Consider the following 14715-nt stretch of genomic DNA (forward strand, 5'->3'; position numbering starts at 1 on the left):
GGGTGAGAACCTAAGATTCACAAGAGTTGTGACTTTCATGGAGATCAAAGTGCAGTAGTTAATAATATGGGGATTTACACCAAGGCTCCATGGCTCCCTTTTCTTCAGTGCAGTGTCTTCAAGGCAGTGAAGACAGCTCAGAGGAAAGGATATAGCTCTGCTTCAGTAACCTACACCAACAGAAAATCTGGAGGTTCTGAGCTTTATTAACATGTCACAGAAGTCACAATTGTCATTCAATTGCTGAACTGGCATTTGTCTGATAAGAAGTAAGAGGCAAATAACTAAATAGCTTGATAAAACTTTTATCATATACTTATCCATTTGATAGCTCTTCCTTTTAAAGGGCAGGATCATGGGGTGGGGTAGGAAGTTAACATGGTGGTAGGGTGTTTGCTTAGCGTCCATGAAAATCCAGGTTGGGTCCGCAGCAAAGCAGAAGAAAGTTCTTTTCAAATGGCAGGATGCAGTTGATGGAGAGAAGGATCTGGACGTCAGTGGTGCGTAGGGAGAGCCAGCAGAGAGCTGCAGAGCAGATAATTTTGAAGTTTTGTTATCATCGGCAAAAGCTGAGGGGTGTTTACAGGAAGCATTGCTTAGCGTGCAAAAATACATTTTTAAATAATTAAGATAAATGCTAAAAACAGCTAGGCAATAAACCCACTTTAATATGTTCCTGTAGTAGTTTCCGGACGTGACTTATGTGTAGACTGTGTCCTAATTTGGATCCTCAGAATCTCTGAGCTCACCTTGCAGATCACTTATCAAAATTAAGTGGGGATTGCCCCTAAGCACACTATGTTTTCAGAGGCTGCAAAGAGAATGATAGTCAGAGAAATCAATGGTTTGCTTCTGAATAAAGTCTCCCCAGAACAAGCTGTCACTTGCATATTTGTTGTAATAGTTATAAGAGACAAGGTCTTTATTGGGAGTAGGGGAATGAGATGAAGTAGTGAAATTTTGGGGGTGACTATCAAGATAGTCAGAGTTTTAGGTTTTGCGTGATGGGATGCTCCAGGAGGAGGTAAGAGTCCCATGTAATTAAAATATTGATTAGTCTGCAGCAGGACTGTGAGGATGGCGATTCAGCAGAAAGCAACCCGATGCTTCCTAAAGCTGTTTAAGCATGTTAGCAAGCCTGCTTCTAATGTCTTTTCTCAGAGCCCGTGCTAGGGAAACGTTAGTGTCTGCCAGTAAACACTGAATTTTAATCCCATCACAATTAATTGTGCCCCACATAATCTCTCTTAAAAGAGATATTATCTGAATATCTACTCAGAAGGAAAGGGGCTATTTTTCTTTTGATGGACCATCCTCTTATTTGTGTGGGGCCTGTGACACTGAATGCAAGGGAGAAACTTTCTGTTGGGTTCTTTTGATGAGAGGCTTAAGTCCCTTAATCACACACATTAGGCAGATGTGTAGCTTGGTCTTCATGTAGGTCCCGAACAACTGGCATGGGGGCTGTCCCAAAAGCTGTTGCCTATGTGTGGGACATGTTTATCTAGATGGGCTGCCTTGTCTGGCCCCAGTGGGAGAGGAAGCACCTAGTCTTGCAGAGACTTGAAGTGCCAGGGTCAGGGGGTTATCCAGGAAGCCCCACCTGCTCAGAGGAGAAGAGAAGAGGAGTTGGGGGAAGAATTGTGAGAGGGCGTGACTGGGAGGAAGCAATAAGCAGGATGTAACGTGAATAAATAAAAAAATAATTAATTTTAAAAAACACACACATATTAACACAGGGACTCAAATCAGTTTACTTGGCTATGTTCAATGTAAATGGCTCTTTATATTCTTCATGTGACCCCAAAGCATAGCCAAGAGGGCCATCTTACATCAGAATTGCTAGCTCCACATCCTTCTATTACCTGAAGCTTAGGTTTCTTCTGGTTATCGTGCAGTAGCTCAAGGACCAGTGTGGTATTAGTCACAGGACCCACTTCACATCCATCGAGCCTATGGCTTCACTGGAAGGTCTGCACCTATAAAGGAACACCCACTGTGTTTCTAGAAACAGTATATACACTTAGTGTCAATTACATTTCCAATCTAAAATTCAAGGGCCCCGATGATCATTATATATGAGATATATAATTTGAATTGTATGAAGTTTATGATGATAACTTGAATATAACTTAGTACTGAGCAAGACATCCCAGAATGCAATTTTTGTAGTGAAAGGTCCTCAGGACAGCAACTGACTGAACTCCTAGTCCTCTATGATTTCGGTGAGTGGTCCCAAAGCCCATGTGTTAACGTTTGTTCTTTGGTTTCAGATGCCATTGCATACTGATAGAGCCTTTAAGAGCTGGGAGCCTCATGTGAGGTATTAGATCACTGGGATGTGGGATAAAGGGGCTTGTGGGAGCCTGTTTTCTTTCTTCTTCTCTGTGTTCACCTCTCAAGTGCCATAGGTCAGCAGTTTGGCCACCTCATGCATTCCTACCATAGGAATGTGCTGTCTCCCCATAGTCTGAGCAAGCAAGGACTGAACCTTTCATCAGCTGGCACATCCCTCGTGAACCTCCCCATCAGTTGACCCATACCTCCATCATCTGACCTATCCGTCTACGAACTAACCTTTCCCTCCATAAGCTGGCCCATCCTTCTTTGAAGTGACCCATCTGTGAGCTGATTCTCTCAGATATTTGTTCTAGTATCAGGAAGCCAAGAAGCAGCTACTGTGAGCATCCATCGTGACTGTGACTTTTTTCCATTATAAAGGACAGAGAAGCAATGGCATTTTAATACCCCCTCCATGCTCATCAATTTAGGGTTTAAAAAATGTGTTTTGTTAGTTTATTTATATCTATTTGAAAGGACTTAAATTTAGACATGCACACGTGATAAATGATAACCTAAGAACAATCGGCTTAAAGTTAAGGAATTGGTTCAGATCATTAACAGTGATGGAGAGGGAAAGCAGATAAATGTAAACATTTTTTCAGCCCAGCTGATAAGGTCTGAAAAACCTTTAGTAGGAGTTGATTACTACCTCTGAAGAAAATGTAAGCCAAGCAGAACCCCTTCATTTTCTTTATATAGCTAGCAAAACCCCCAAAATAGGCATGGCAGCAAAGAAAAATTATAATCCTGTTTGAAAGTAGAGATGCAAGTACATAAATAAAATATTAATAAATCAATTCTAGCAATATATTAAAAATACATGATGAGCAAATCGGCTTCATCTCATGAACTGAAAGGTGATTTGGCATTTTGCTTCCTATTAATGGAATTTACTGCATTAACAAATGAGAAGATAGACTAAAGAGAACCTTCCACCATAATTATTAAAACATCCCTTATAGCCTAGGAATGGGCCTTCACAATCAATCTAAGTGCAAGACGATAAAACCATTTCCAAGTAAATTTTCAAGAGGCAACGACAACATGTCACTGTCACCAGACAATGTTTTATAAGGCTCCAAGTATAGAAATAAATCAAGAAAACATTATATAAGCAATCAGGAAAACTATTAGAACCTGCAAGAGAATTAGTAACTGTCATAGGGACCATGGCCATACAGAATAGACAGTAAGCACAGTGACCAGTTAAGAGAAAAAACAGATAAAGGCACATCATTTGAAGTTAGCAACTGCACTTTAATAACTAATAGGAAGTGATGAATTATGAATAAATAAAGATTACACTATATAAGTCAGGGTGGGTGTGTGTGTGTATGTGTATGTGTGTGTGCATGTGTGTGTGTGTGTGTGTGCGCGCAGTCATTTGTAACTGTGGGTGCCACATAAATCAAGGCGTGTGTGTGTGTGTTTGTGTGTGTGTCTGTGTGTCTGTGTGTGTGTGTCTGTGTGTGTATACAGTGTAACTGTGGGTGCATATTATAGACAGGTTAAGCTAACTGTAGCTTGAAAATATTATTTTAGACATTATTTTAGTTATTTCAGTCAGGATAAATAACTTATTTTCTAGTCAATGTTTCCTAAACAATAATACATAGTAATAAATAATAATAAACAAATAATAAATACTAACAAAATAATGATATAATTAATATTTACACAGTAGTGGGTATTTTCATAATCTAAAGATGACAGAGTAGATGTGAGAATGTGAATAGATAATATTATCTAATAGACTTGACCATCTACAGAATTTGGTGTTAGAATCAATCCTCTAGATGTTAAGATGCATGCGTGCATGTGCACGCGTGTGTGTGTGTGTGTGTGTGTGTGTGTGTGTGTGTGTTTGTTCTGCTATCCTAACTTTGTGAGAAAGAAGAGAACGAGGGGAACACACCTTGAGTCTGTAATACAATATTAATAGAAGAATCTGACATTGGTGGAGATGACCACACAGCCAGTGAGACTCAAGGAGTCCTGCAGTCCTGGCTCCTGCACACATGATCTGAGCTTTTCTAAGCTGAGGCGAGGGAACCACAATTAAGCAAACGTTTTCTGGAAAGTTACTTATGGTTTTGAAAAAAAAAAAAAAAAAAGAGCCTGCAGTGACTATGGAGTTTGCTCACACATTTACCAGAGGCAGGTTTGAGACAGAGTAACAGCATTCTGGAAAGTTAACTTGCCACCATAAAAATCAGGAAAACACAATCATACAAAAATGATAAATTATCAAAAGAAAGCACAGACGCATTTAAAAATACTGAGGTAGGCCTGCCTAGGGACAGAAATTATATGAGTACAAGAGTCTACTGAAGTAAACTTTTTAAACATATAAAATGCAGTATAAGGCATGTTAAGATGCAGCAATAATATTGAGAAAATGCTTGCAATATATTCTACAGGCAAAAGTGAATATCCAGAGCATATACAGTAAAACACACAAGTCAATAAGACAAAATTCAAAATAACTGAAGGATACGAACAAGCAACTCACGGGCAGATGGACAGATGAAAATATTCTCAGTTGCACAAGTGACGAGGAAATCTAGACTAAAGCTTTAAAATAGATTTTTAATCATTCGACTATCAATATTAGAAAGAATACTAATCTCCAATTTCTGTCTCGGATGGAGGAAACACAGCCACCTATCAATGCTGTCTGTCTTTGGATCTGTGTATTCTCCTTGTATGATTGGAACTTTCCGGAACACATAAATCTTGGAACTTAGGCTCAGAGGTGCTTCTGCAGTTCTCTTAGTTTCCACCCCACTGCTGTGATTAAAATATTCTTGCAAAAGCAACTGAAGAGAGAAAGGGTTTATTTGGCTAGCATGTCCAAGAATGTCCCACCATAGCCGATAAGTCCCAGCCGTTGAAGCATGAAAAGCTGATCTCACTACATCTACAGTCAAGAGCCCAGAGCGATTGATTAGCGCATGGGTGCTCCGCCTCTGCCTGCTTTCTCCGCTCTGACATAGTCCAGACTGTAAGAGCAGGGATTGGGGCCACCTGCCTTTAGGCTGGATCTTCCTATATCAGTGAACATAATCAAGATAGTCTCCAACAGGTGTGCCCGTAGGCCAACCTAGTCTAGACAGTCAGTCCCTCACTGAAACTCTCTTTTCAGGAGACTCGAGATCAGGTCCAGACAACAGCTACAACCAAGAATCCTAATGTTCTTGCAGAGCACGAGTTGAAGTAATGCAATGTAGCCTTTAAAACAGCAGTGGTAGAAAACCAGGTAGCCACAAAACCGGCTGCTGAAACAGTTTGTAAAGGTTTCCACACACAGGCAGACATATGTAAATAGCTGTGTTGAGTGTGAATGGATGGGAACTCCCAGAGAAAAACTTACAGGATCCAACAAGTATTGGCACCTGAGGAAGTAGAAGAGGAAAAAAAAAAAAAGGAAATTTGATATTTTCTAAGAGTATGTTTATTTCATTTCACTTTTTATAAAAAGGATACGGTCACATTATCTAGTGGTAAAAAGTACAGATCACACAGAATGGAGCAGTTTAGTTGAACGTAATAGTTCCAAATGGCCGTGAACCACCAGCTCCCCTTCTCTGTGTTAGTCAATAAATATTGCTGACCGCCTGGCAGGGCGAGGTCATATTATTCAACTAATCACAGAGGAACAGGAAATCTCAGAGAGGAACAGCCGATGCCATGGAGGGGACATTCAGCAAGCACGTGTGTTACTGCGGACCTAGCTCTTCATGTATCGAAAAGGTAAATAGGAAACGCATAAGTCACCATAGCAGAAAATTAAAAAAAAAAAAATCACAACGATATCCGGAATGAAAAAAGGACCCACGAAACCTACTCCTCATAAGAACAACATAAGTGTTGCTAAAATTGAGCTTTCTCAAAACTCTGGAAATTCACCAAAGGTTTCTTCTGATCCAAGGAACGTCTCTCTTGAAGAAAAGCAGCTGCATTTTGGAAAACAAAACATGGAGCTCTGTGACATTTTAACTCGCTCCACCCCTTCACCCCAGCTCCACAGTAGCCTTGAAAACTAAAGGCCTTGTAACCATGGTAACCGAGGGCCAGCAGCCTGGTGTCTACCAGAGGTGGGCAGGACCAAGTTGGAGCAGTTTCTAAACCTCTGTCCCTGGGGCGTCAAGATGATTCGACCTGTCTGACAGGCTCATGGCAAAGCTCTGTTCGCAGGGGCTGTCTCTATTTAACCTACCTCAGAGTCTCTTCTGCGTGTTCAGCTTGTCTCGAGGGTGTTAGCTAACAGCAGTCACTTGAGATTGTTTAACACTGCCACTGGAGTGGGGACAGGGTTGGAGCACATAGGAGGCTGATGGAAAGACATCAAGGAAATTCACAGGCAGTTTGGAAAGTCCTCGCATACTCGAGAGGACATAGAAACCAATGTATGTATAGCGTGGTTGTGCACATGCTCAGTGAAGACCTAAAAAGACCTCCCACCACAGAGTCTGATTTGCAGTCAGAATATGTGAGAGTAGGAAGTGACGTTTAAGGCACAGTGATGCCCTGCTGAAGCACTAGAGAGGTGGTGTGGTGATGTGTCCAGGGCCCTTTGGTGGAGGGTGGGAGGTTGTTGGCCCACAGCACTTAAGACAATATCTGTTGCGCCATTAGGAAAGTCAGCGCAGACTTCAGTGACTGTATTACAGCAAATGCAAGGCTTACAAAGCAAGGCCACAAAAGCTGCTCAGTAAACAGTTACCAACAACACCAGCAAAGCGACAGGCTGCTTGGGATGGGGGCGGTTCACTGTTCTAAACGGCTCCCTGATACTGTTTTAAGCATTGGGTTTTCATCAAAAACTATAAACGAAAGCAGAAACAAGAAAGTATATGGTTTATATACATGAGGACAAGAGCAAACCAGAATAATGGTCAGCATGCAACTTGACACAAGCTAGGGTTATCTGGGAATATGGAATCTCCATCAAGAAAATGCCTCTGTAGAATTGGCCTACAGGCGTTTTCTTGATTGATGCGGGAGGGGCCATTTTACTGTGGGCAGTACCATCCCTGGGCTGGTGGTGATTCTAGGTGTAATAAGAAAGCAGGCTGAACAAGCCATGGGGAGCAAATTAGTAAGCAGCATTCCTCCACGGAGTCAGCTTTTGTTCTTACCTCCAGGTTCTTCCCCAGCTTGAATTCCTGCCCTGACTCCCATCAGCAGTAGACTGTTAGCTGGAAGGATAAGATGAAATAAACCTTTTCCTCTCCAAGTTGCTTCTGGTCATGGCATTTTATCACAGCAATAGAAACCCTAACTAGGATAAAAGCTAAGACAGCCTAAAGGTTAGACGTGACATGCAAACACTTAAAGACATCTACTAACTATGCTTAAAGAATTAAATGAAATCATGGCTAAAGAATTTGCGGTCTTCTGGCCCAGGTCTGCAATCATAGCACTTGGGAAACAGGAGAATGACAAGGTTGAGGATAACCTGAGCTACATAGCAAGTGAAAGACCAGCCTGGGCCACATAGGCGCTGTCTGTTTTCACAGAACTAATGTCCAAAGCCTCGAGTGTGGCTAAGTAGATCACGTTTGCCAAACATGGATGGGACCCTGCATTAGATACCTAGTTCTTTATAAAAGTTTAAAAAAAAAAAGAATTAAAGGAAAGATAATGCAGGAATATAAAGTAAAAAAATAATTTAGTGGGTTGATTTAGTAGAAAGATCTGAGCTATGAAATGAAGAGAAAATTAGTGAGGCAAAATCAATTGAATATTGACAATAAGACAGATCAATTGAAATTACCCAGTCTGAGGATCAGAAGAGAACAGTATGGACCCAAATAAATAGGTACTGAGATTTCTTTCTATTGAAACTTGATGGTTTCGCACCGACACATGGGTGATGCCCCAGAAGGACAGAGAAAGAGCAGGAATGCAGAACATCTAAAGAAATAGTGGATAAAAAAATTCCAAGTTGGCGACGGAGAGATGATTCAGCCGCGACGAGCACGGGCTGCCCTTCCCAAGGACCCGGATTCAACCCCTAGCGTCCACATAGCAGCTCACACGATCTCTAGCTCTAGTTCTAGGAGATCTGGCGTCCTTACACAGATACGTGCAGACCAGACATCAATGCATGCAAAACAAAAGCTCAGAGATCCAGACATAACATCTAGTAATTAAAATTCAGGGGAAAACATGAAAGCATGAAGAGAAAGCATGATCCAGCATGTACAATGGGGCCCCACTAACACATCAACAGTGCATTTCATACCTCAGACTATGGCTTTTAGATGGTACTGGTATGGCCTACTCAAATATTAAAAAATACTTGTCAACATGAAGTTTTAAAACAGGCAAAGTTACCTACCAGTCTGCATGCCAGCTGTCTGCAGGGAGTGGCCAGAGCTCTACAAGGACAAGCCAGAGCAAGGGAGGCTGCTAGGTCTCTTCTACTACCCTGAACTTGGTAGCAGGACGTTAAGGGCCACGGGCAGGGCTACTGAGCAGAAGGTGGCTGCAGTCAGGCTCGCGCACCTGTCTGTTTGGCCCAGGTCGAGGTTCAACTACGAAAGCTTCCTGAGAAAACTCTTACCTAGAGCGTTACAGCTCATAAGACAGGGACTCTCAGATGATGTTTGGTGAAATAACACATGCACCTTATTCCTTGTGGATAGGACCTGTTGTCCCTACATGTCTGATTGTCACAGTCCTCTCCATGGGGTGTCATGGTCACATGTTCCAGGATAGAAACCTAGTTTGGAGTAGATTTAAATTCCTACCATTCTCAATTATGGGAGTTGCTGGGTTCCTGAATCCCCTGAGGCTTACCAGGTTTCATGTCTGGTGGCACTGTCTACTACTCCAAAAATTAAGTCAAAACCCAGACATTTCCAGATAGACAAAAATCTGAGGGAGCCTATCACTGCTGTACCCATCCTAGAGAGTTTCTTAGGCTAAAATGAGCACACAACAATCACACCATATGGAAATGCGGAACACCAATAAAGGCATTTGAACACCAATAACAGTATTTACACAGGATGGTATGTATCAAGATGGGCAGTGTCCTGTGTGTGCACGTTTTCGACTTGTCTATGGTTTAAACAATGACCACATAAACCAATGATTGTGAAACGCTTGGTGGGTTTACAACGTCTGGAAATGCTATTTGTGATGACAGTCACACAAAAGAAGGGAGGGGTAGTGGAACTGTGTTGGGTGGATATTCCTCTTCTTTTCAAATAAGTTATATCAATAAGAACTAGATTTTTTAAAATTTTATTTCTTAATGGGATATTATATTTGTGTACATTTCAAATGTTATCCCCATTTCTGGTTTCCCATCTGCAAACCTCTATTCCAACCACCTCCACCTGCTTTTTTGTGGGTGCTCCTCCACCAACTCCCACCTCATCGCCCTGGCATTCCCCTACACTGGGGCATCGAGCCTTCACAGGATTAAGGGCCTCTCCTCCCATTGATGCCAGATAAGGCCATCCTCTGCTACACATGCGGCTGGATCCATGCAAACCCCTTCAGCTCCTTCAGTCCTTTCCCTAACTCCTCCATTGGGGTCCACCTGCTCATTCCAATGGTTGTTTGCCAGCATCTGCCTCTGTATTTGCCGTGCTCTGGCAGAGCCTCTCAGGAGACAGCTATATCAAGCTCCTGTCAGCATGTACTTCTTGGCATCTGCACTAGTGTCTGGGTTTGGTGTCTGTATATGGGATGGAGCCCCAGGTGAGAAAGACTCTGGATGGCCTGCCCCTCAGTATCTGTCTCCACATTTCCTTTAGACAGGAGCAATTCTGGGTTAACAGTGTGGAGATAAGTGGGTGGCCCCATCCTCCAACTGGGGGCCTTGCCTAACCTCTGGATATGGTCTCTACCATGTTCTTCCTCCCCTTCGTTGGGCATTTCAGCTAATCTCATCCCTGTTGGATCCTGGGGGCCTCTTACTTTCCTAGCATTTGGGACTTTCTGGTGGCTACCCCAGTTCCCCATCCCCATTGCTACACACCTCTGTTCAAATTCCTAATCCTCTTATATCATCGCCTTCTCCTCCCATACCTGATCTTGGTCCCCCTTTTTCCCTACCTCTCCTCTCTTCATCCCAAGTCCCTCCCACCCTCTACCTCCTGTGAGTATTTTGTTCCTCCTTCTAAGAAGGACTGAAGTATCCACAGTTTGGTCTTCCTTCTTCTTGAGCTTCATGTAGTCTGTGAGTTGTATCATGGGTATTCCCAGCTTTTAGCCTAATATTCACTTATCAGTGAGTACATAATACGTGTGTTCTTTTGTGACTGGCTTATCTCACTCAGGATATTTTCGAGTTCCATCTGTTTGCATGCAAACATAATGAAGTCATTTTTTAAATAGCTGAGTAGTACTCCATTGTGTAGATGTACCACATTTTCTGAATCCATTCCTCTGTTGAAGGGCATCTGAGTTCTTTCCAGCTTCTGGCTATTATAAATAAGGCTGCTATGAACATAGTGGAGCACGTGTCTTTGTTATATGTTGGGGCATCTTTTGGGTATATGCCCAAGAGAGGTATAGCTGGATCCTCAGGCAGTTCAATGTCCAATTTTCTGAGGAACCTCCAGACTGATTTGCCGAATGGTTGTACCAGTCTGCAATCCCACCAACAATGGAGGAGTGTTCCTCTTTCTCCACATCCTCGCCAGCATCTGCTGTCACCTGAGTTTTTGATCTTAGCCATTCTCACTAGTGTGAGGTGAAATCTCAGGGTTGTTTTGATTTGCATTTCCCTTATGACTAAAGATGTTGAACCATTCCTTCATCTCTGGAATAAACCCTACTTGATCATGAAGAATGATCATTTGGATGTGTTCTTGGATTCAGCTTGTGAGAATTTTATTGAGTATTTTTGCATCAACATTTGTAAGGGGAAAATGGTCTGAAGTTCTCTTTCTCTGTTGGGTCTTCATGCGGTTTAGGTATAAGTGTACTCGTGGCTTCATACAAAGAATCGGGTATTGTTCCTTCTGTTTCTATTTTGCAGAATACTTTGAAGAGTATTGGTATTAGGTCTTATTTGAAAGTCTGATAGAATTCTACACTAAAACCATCTGGTTCTGGCCTTTCGTGGAGGGGGGTTGGGAGTCTTTTAGTGACAGCATCTATTTCTTTAGGGGTTATCAGACTGTTTAGATGATTTATCTGATTCTAATTTATGTTTTGTACCTGGTATCTGTCTAGAAAATTGCCCATTTCATCTGGTTTTCCAGTTTTGTTGAGTAAAGACTTTTATAGTAGAATCTGATGATTTTTTTTTAATTTCCTCAGTTTCTGTTGTTATGTCTCAATTTTCGTTTCTGATTTTATTAATCTAGATACTGTCTCTGTGCCCTCCAGTTAGTCTGGCTAAGGGCTTATGTATTTTGTTGATTTTCCCAAATATCCAGCTCCTGGTTTTGTTAAATTTTTGTATAGTTCTCTTTGTTTCTACTTATTTGACTTCAGCCCTGAGTTTGATTATTTCCTGCTGTCTACTCCTCTTTGGTGTATTTGCTTCTTTTTGTTATAGAGCTTGCAGATTTGCCAGTAAGCTGCTAGTGTTTGCTCTCTTTAGTTACTTTTTGGAGGCACTCAGAGCTGTGAGTTTTCCTCTTAGCACTGCCTTCATTGTGTCCTATAAGTTTTGGTATGTTGTGCCTTCATTTTCATTAAATTATAAAAAGTCTTTAATTTCTTCTCTGATCAAGTTATCATTGAGTAGATAGTTGTTCAGCTTCCATGGGTATGTGGGCTTTCTGTTGTTTTTGTTGTTATTGAAGACCAGTCTTAGTCTGTGGTGATATGATAGGATGTATGGGATTATTTCAATCTTCTTATATCTGTTGAGGCCTGTGTGTGGCTGATTCTATGGTCAGTTTTGGAGAAGGTACCATGAGGTGCTGAGAAGAAGGTATATTCTTTTGTTTTAGGATGAAATGTACTATAGAAATCTGTTAAATCCATTTGGTTTATAACTTCTGTTAGTTTCTCTATGCCTCTGTTTAGTTTCTATTTCCATGATTTGTTCATTGATGAGAGTAGGGTGTTGAAGTTTCCCAGTATTATTGTGTGGGGTGCAATGTGTGTTTTAAGATTTAGTAAATTTTCTTTTATGATTATGGGTGCCCTTGCATTTGGAGCACAGATGTTCAGAATTGAGAGTTCATCTTGGTAGATTTTCTTTTTGATGAGTGTAAAGTGTCCTTCATTATCTTTTTTGATAATTTTTGGTTGAACATCAATTTTCTTCAATATAAGAATGGCTACTCCAGCTTTATTCTTGGGACCATTTACTTGGAAAAAAATTTTCCCAGGCTTTACTCTGAGGTAGTGTCTGTCTTTGTCACTGAGGTGTGTTTCCTGCATGCAGCAAAATGCTGGGTCCCGTTTACATATCCAGTCTGTTAGTCTATGTCTTTTTATTGGGGAATTGAGTCCATTGGTGTTAAGAGATATTAAAGAATAGTGATTATTTCCTGCTATTTTTGTTGTTAAAGGTGGAATTATGTTTATGTGGCTATTCTCTTTTGGTTTTGTTGAAAGAAGATTCCTGTCTTGCTTTTGCTATGGTGTGTCCCTCCTTGTATTGGAGTTTTCCATCAATTATCCTTTGTAAGGCTGGATTTGTGGAAAGACATGGCTTTGTCATGGAATGTCTTGGTTTCTCCATCTATGATAATTGAAATTTTTGCTGGGTATACTAGCCTGGGCTGACATTTTTGTTCTCTTAGTGTCTGTATAACATCTGCCCAGGATCTTCTGACTTTTAGAATCTGTGTTGAGAAGTTTGTTGTTATTCTGACGGGTCTGCCTGTGTATGTTACTTGACCTTTCCCCCTCACTGATTTTAATATTCTTCTTTTTTTGTTTTGTGCATTTGGGGTTTTGATTATTATGTGACAAAAATTTCTTTTTTGGTCCAACCTTTTTGGGAAGAACTATATTTTTTAAGGTATTAACTGTAATCTTCAGTGCAACTCCTAAAGCCAGAGTTGTCAGATAATCCAAAACTTTCCTCCTAGGTACAAAATACCCAAAAGGGATGGTAGACAGGTTCATAAGAACCTATTCAAATGTAGAAAATACATAAAAGCAGAAATTACATAAATGATCACAATAATGAATAAAGAATGTGATATATTACATAATGGTTTTGTTAGGGCAAGAATGTGAAAGTACATGTAATGATGGATTCTTTGCTAACAACACACATGGGTTGGTCTACCTTATGTTGCATAGTTGAGCTGCATTTGTTGGGACTCCATAGAAAGAAACACAGCAAAAAACTTTTAGTGGTGTGCTCCAGTTTCTTGCCACTTTCCCGAACTCAGGCTGATTGGCAGGGTGAGACAGATGCACACGCTGAGATAAGACCCATGGAGGACATGAGATGTTTGGAGGGTATAAATAGGACTAGAGGAACAGTGGCAGAAGTGGGGCTTGGATACCTATAGAGCTAGCTGTACAATGCTTGTGGGTCTCACATCTTCACCAATCTTTGCTTCATTGAGAGAGGCACAGCCAAGGATACTCCTGCTGTTCCTTTTGATCCCTTCTGCTGACTGGAGCTGAAACTAAGGCCTGGCTGTCTCTGCTAGGTATTTCCACTGCTGCTGATTGGTGTTTGCTATCCCAACTCTACTGAACTGAACTGCCGGTGTATCCATAAAGTGTTTGTGGGTAGATCGAGCTGTCATTGCTAATCTGTAAACTGAACTGCCAATTTCCAGACAGGAGTTATTCCAAAGAACCTTTCTAAACCTGTATCCTTTCTTTCCCGCTACGTGGGCTAAAGGGGAGGTTAAAGCATTTAAAAATTAAAGTTACAGGATAGAATATTACCCAATAATAAATGGGTTGAAATTCTGATATGTGCTGCAATATGGATGAACCTAGAAAGCATTATGAGTAGTGAAAGCACTAGTTGCTAAAACCTATGCTTTGCATGGTTCAGTTTGAAATATCCATAAATGGAAAGTGAGTTGGCAGTGTCCAGGGTCTCAGGTGAGCACAGGGGTATAAGTATGAGTGTTTAGGGGACATGGTTTCTATTGGAAATTAATGTGATGTTCTGAAATGAGGTAATAGCATTGCTGCATTGTCTCACACAGAAAACCCAACATATTTATACCTTAACAGGGTGACATTTATAGTGCGTGAGTTATATCTCAATAAAGCTATGCTTCAGAAAGGAAATGGACAAAATGTCTCACAGGCATTTCATAAAAGAGCACATATGAATGGCACTTCACCATGAAAGCATGCAGTTTGCCATTAGTCATGAGAACCAGCACACACCCACCAGGATGCCTAAAATTAACAAGATCGACAAGACCTGCTTTGGTAACTGCATGAGCCAACTGGGCCTTTCCC

General features: G+C 41.2%; 1 long non-coding RNA gene across 1 annotated transcript in view; it reads right to left on the bottom strand.

Moving 5' to 3' along the window:
- Positions 1 to 289: 289 nt before the first annotated feature.
- Positions 290 to 14715, bottom strand: part of LOC108348625 (uncharacterized) — a 78914-nt gene continuing 64488 nt past the window's right edge. The window contains exons 3-6 of the long non-coding RNA XR_015641923.1: positions 7485 to 7544; positions 6563 to 6676; positions 1866 to 1979; positions 290 to 525 (exon numbers count right to left, since the gene is read on the bottom strand). This is a non-coding gene — a long non-coding RNA (uncharacterized LOC108348625). The remainder of the gene's footprint in view (positions 526 to 1865; positions 1980 to 6562; positions 6677 to 7484; positions 7545 to 14715) is intronic.

The sequence above is a fragment of the Rattus norvegicus genome, chromosome 17 (genome assembly GCF_021556685.1).
Source record: "Rattus norvegicus strain SHRSP/BbbUtx chromosome 17, alternate assembly SHRSP_T2T, whole genome shotgun sequence".
Classification (NCBI taxonomy): domain Eukaryota; kingdom Metazoa; phylum Chordata; class Mammalia; order Rodentia; family Muridae; genus Rattus; species Rattus norvegicus.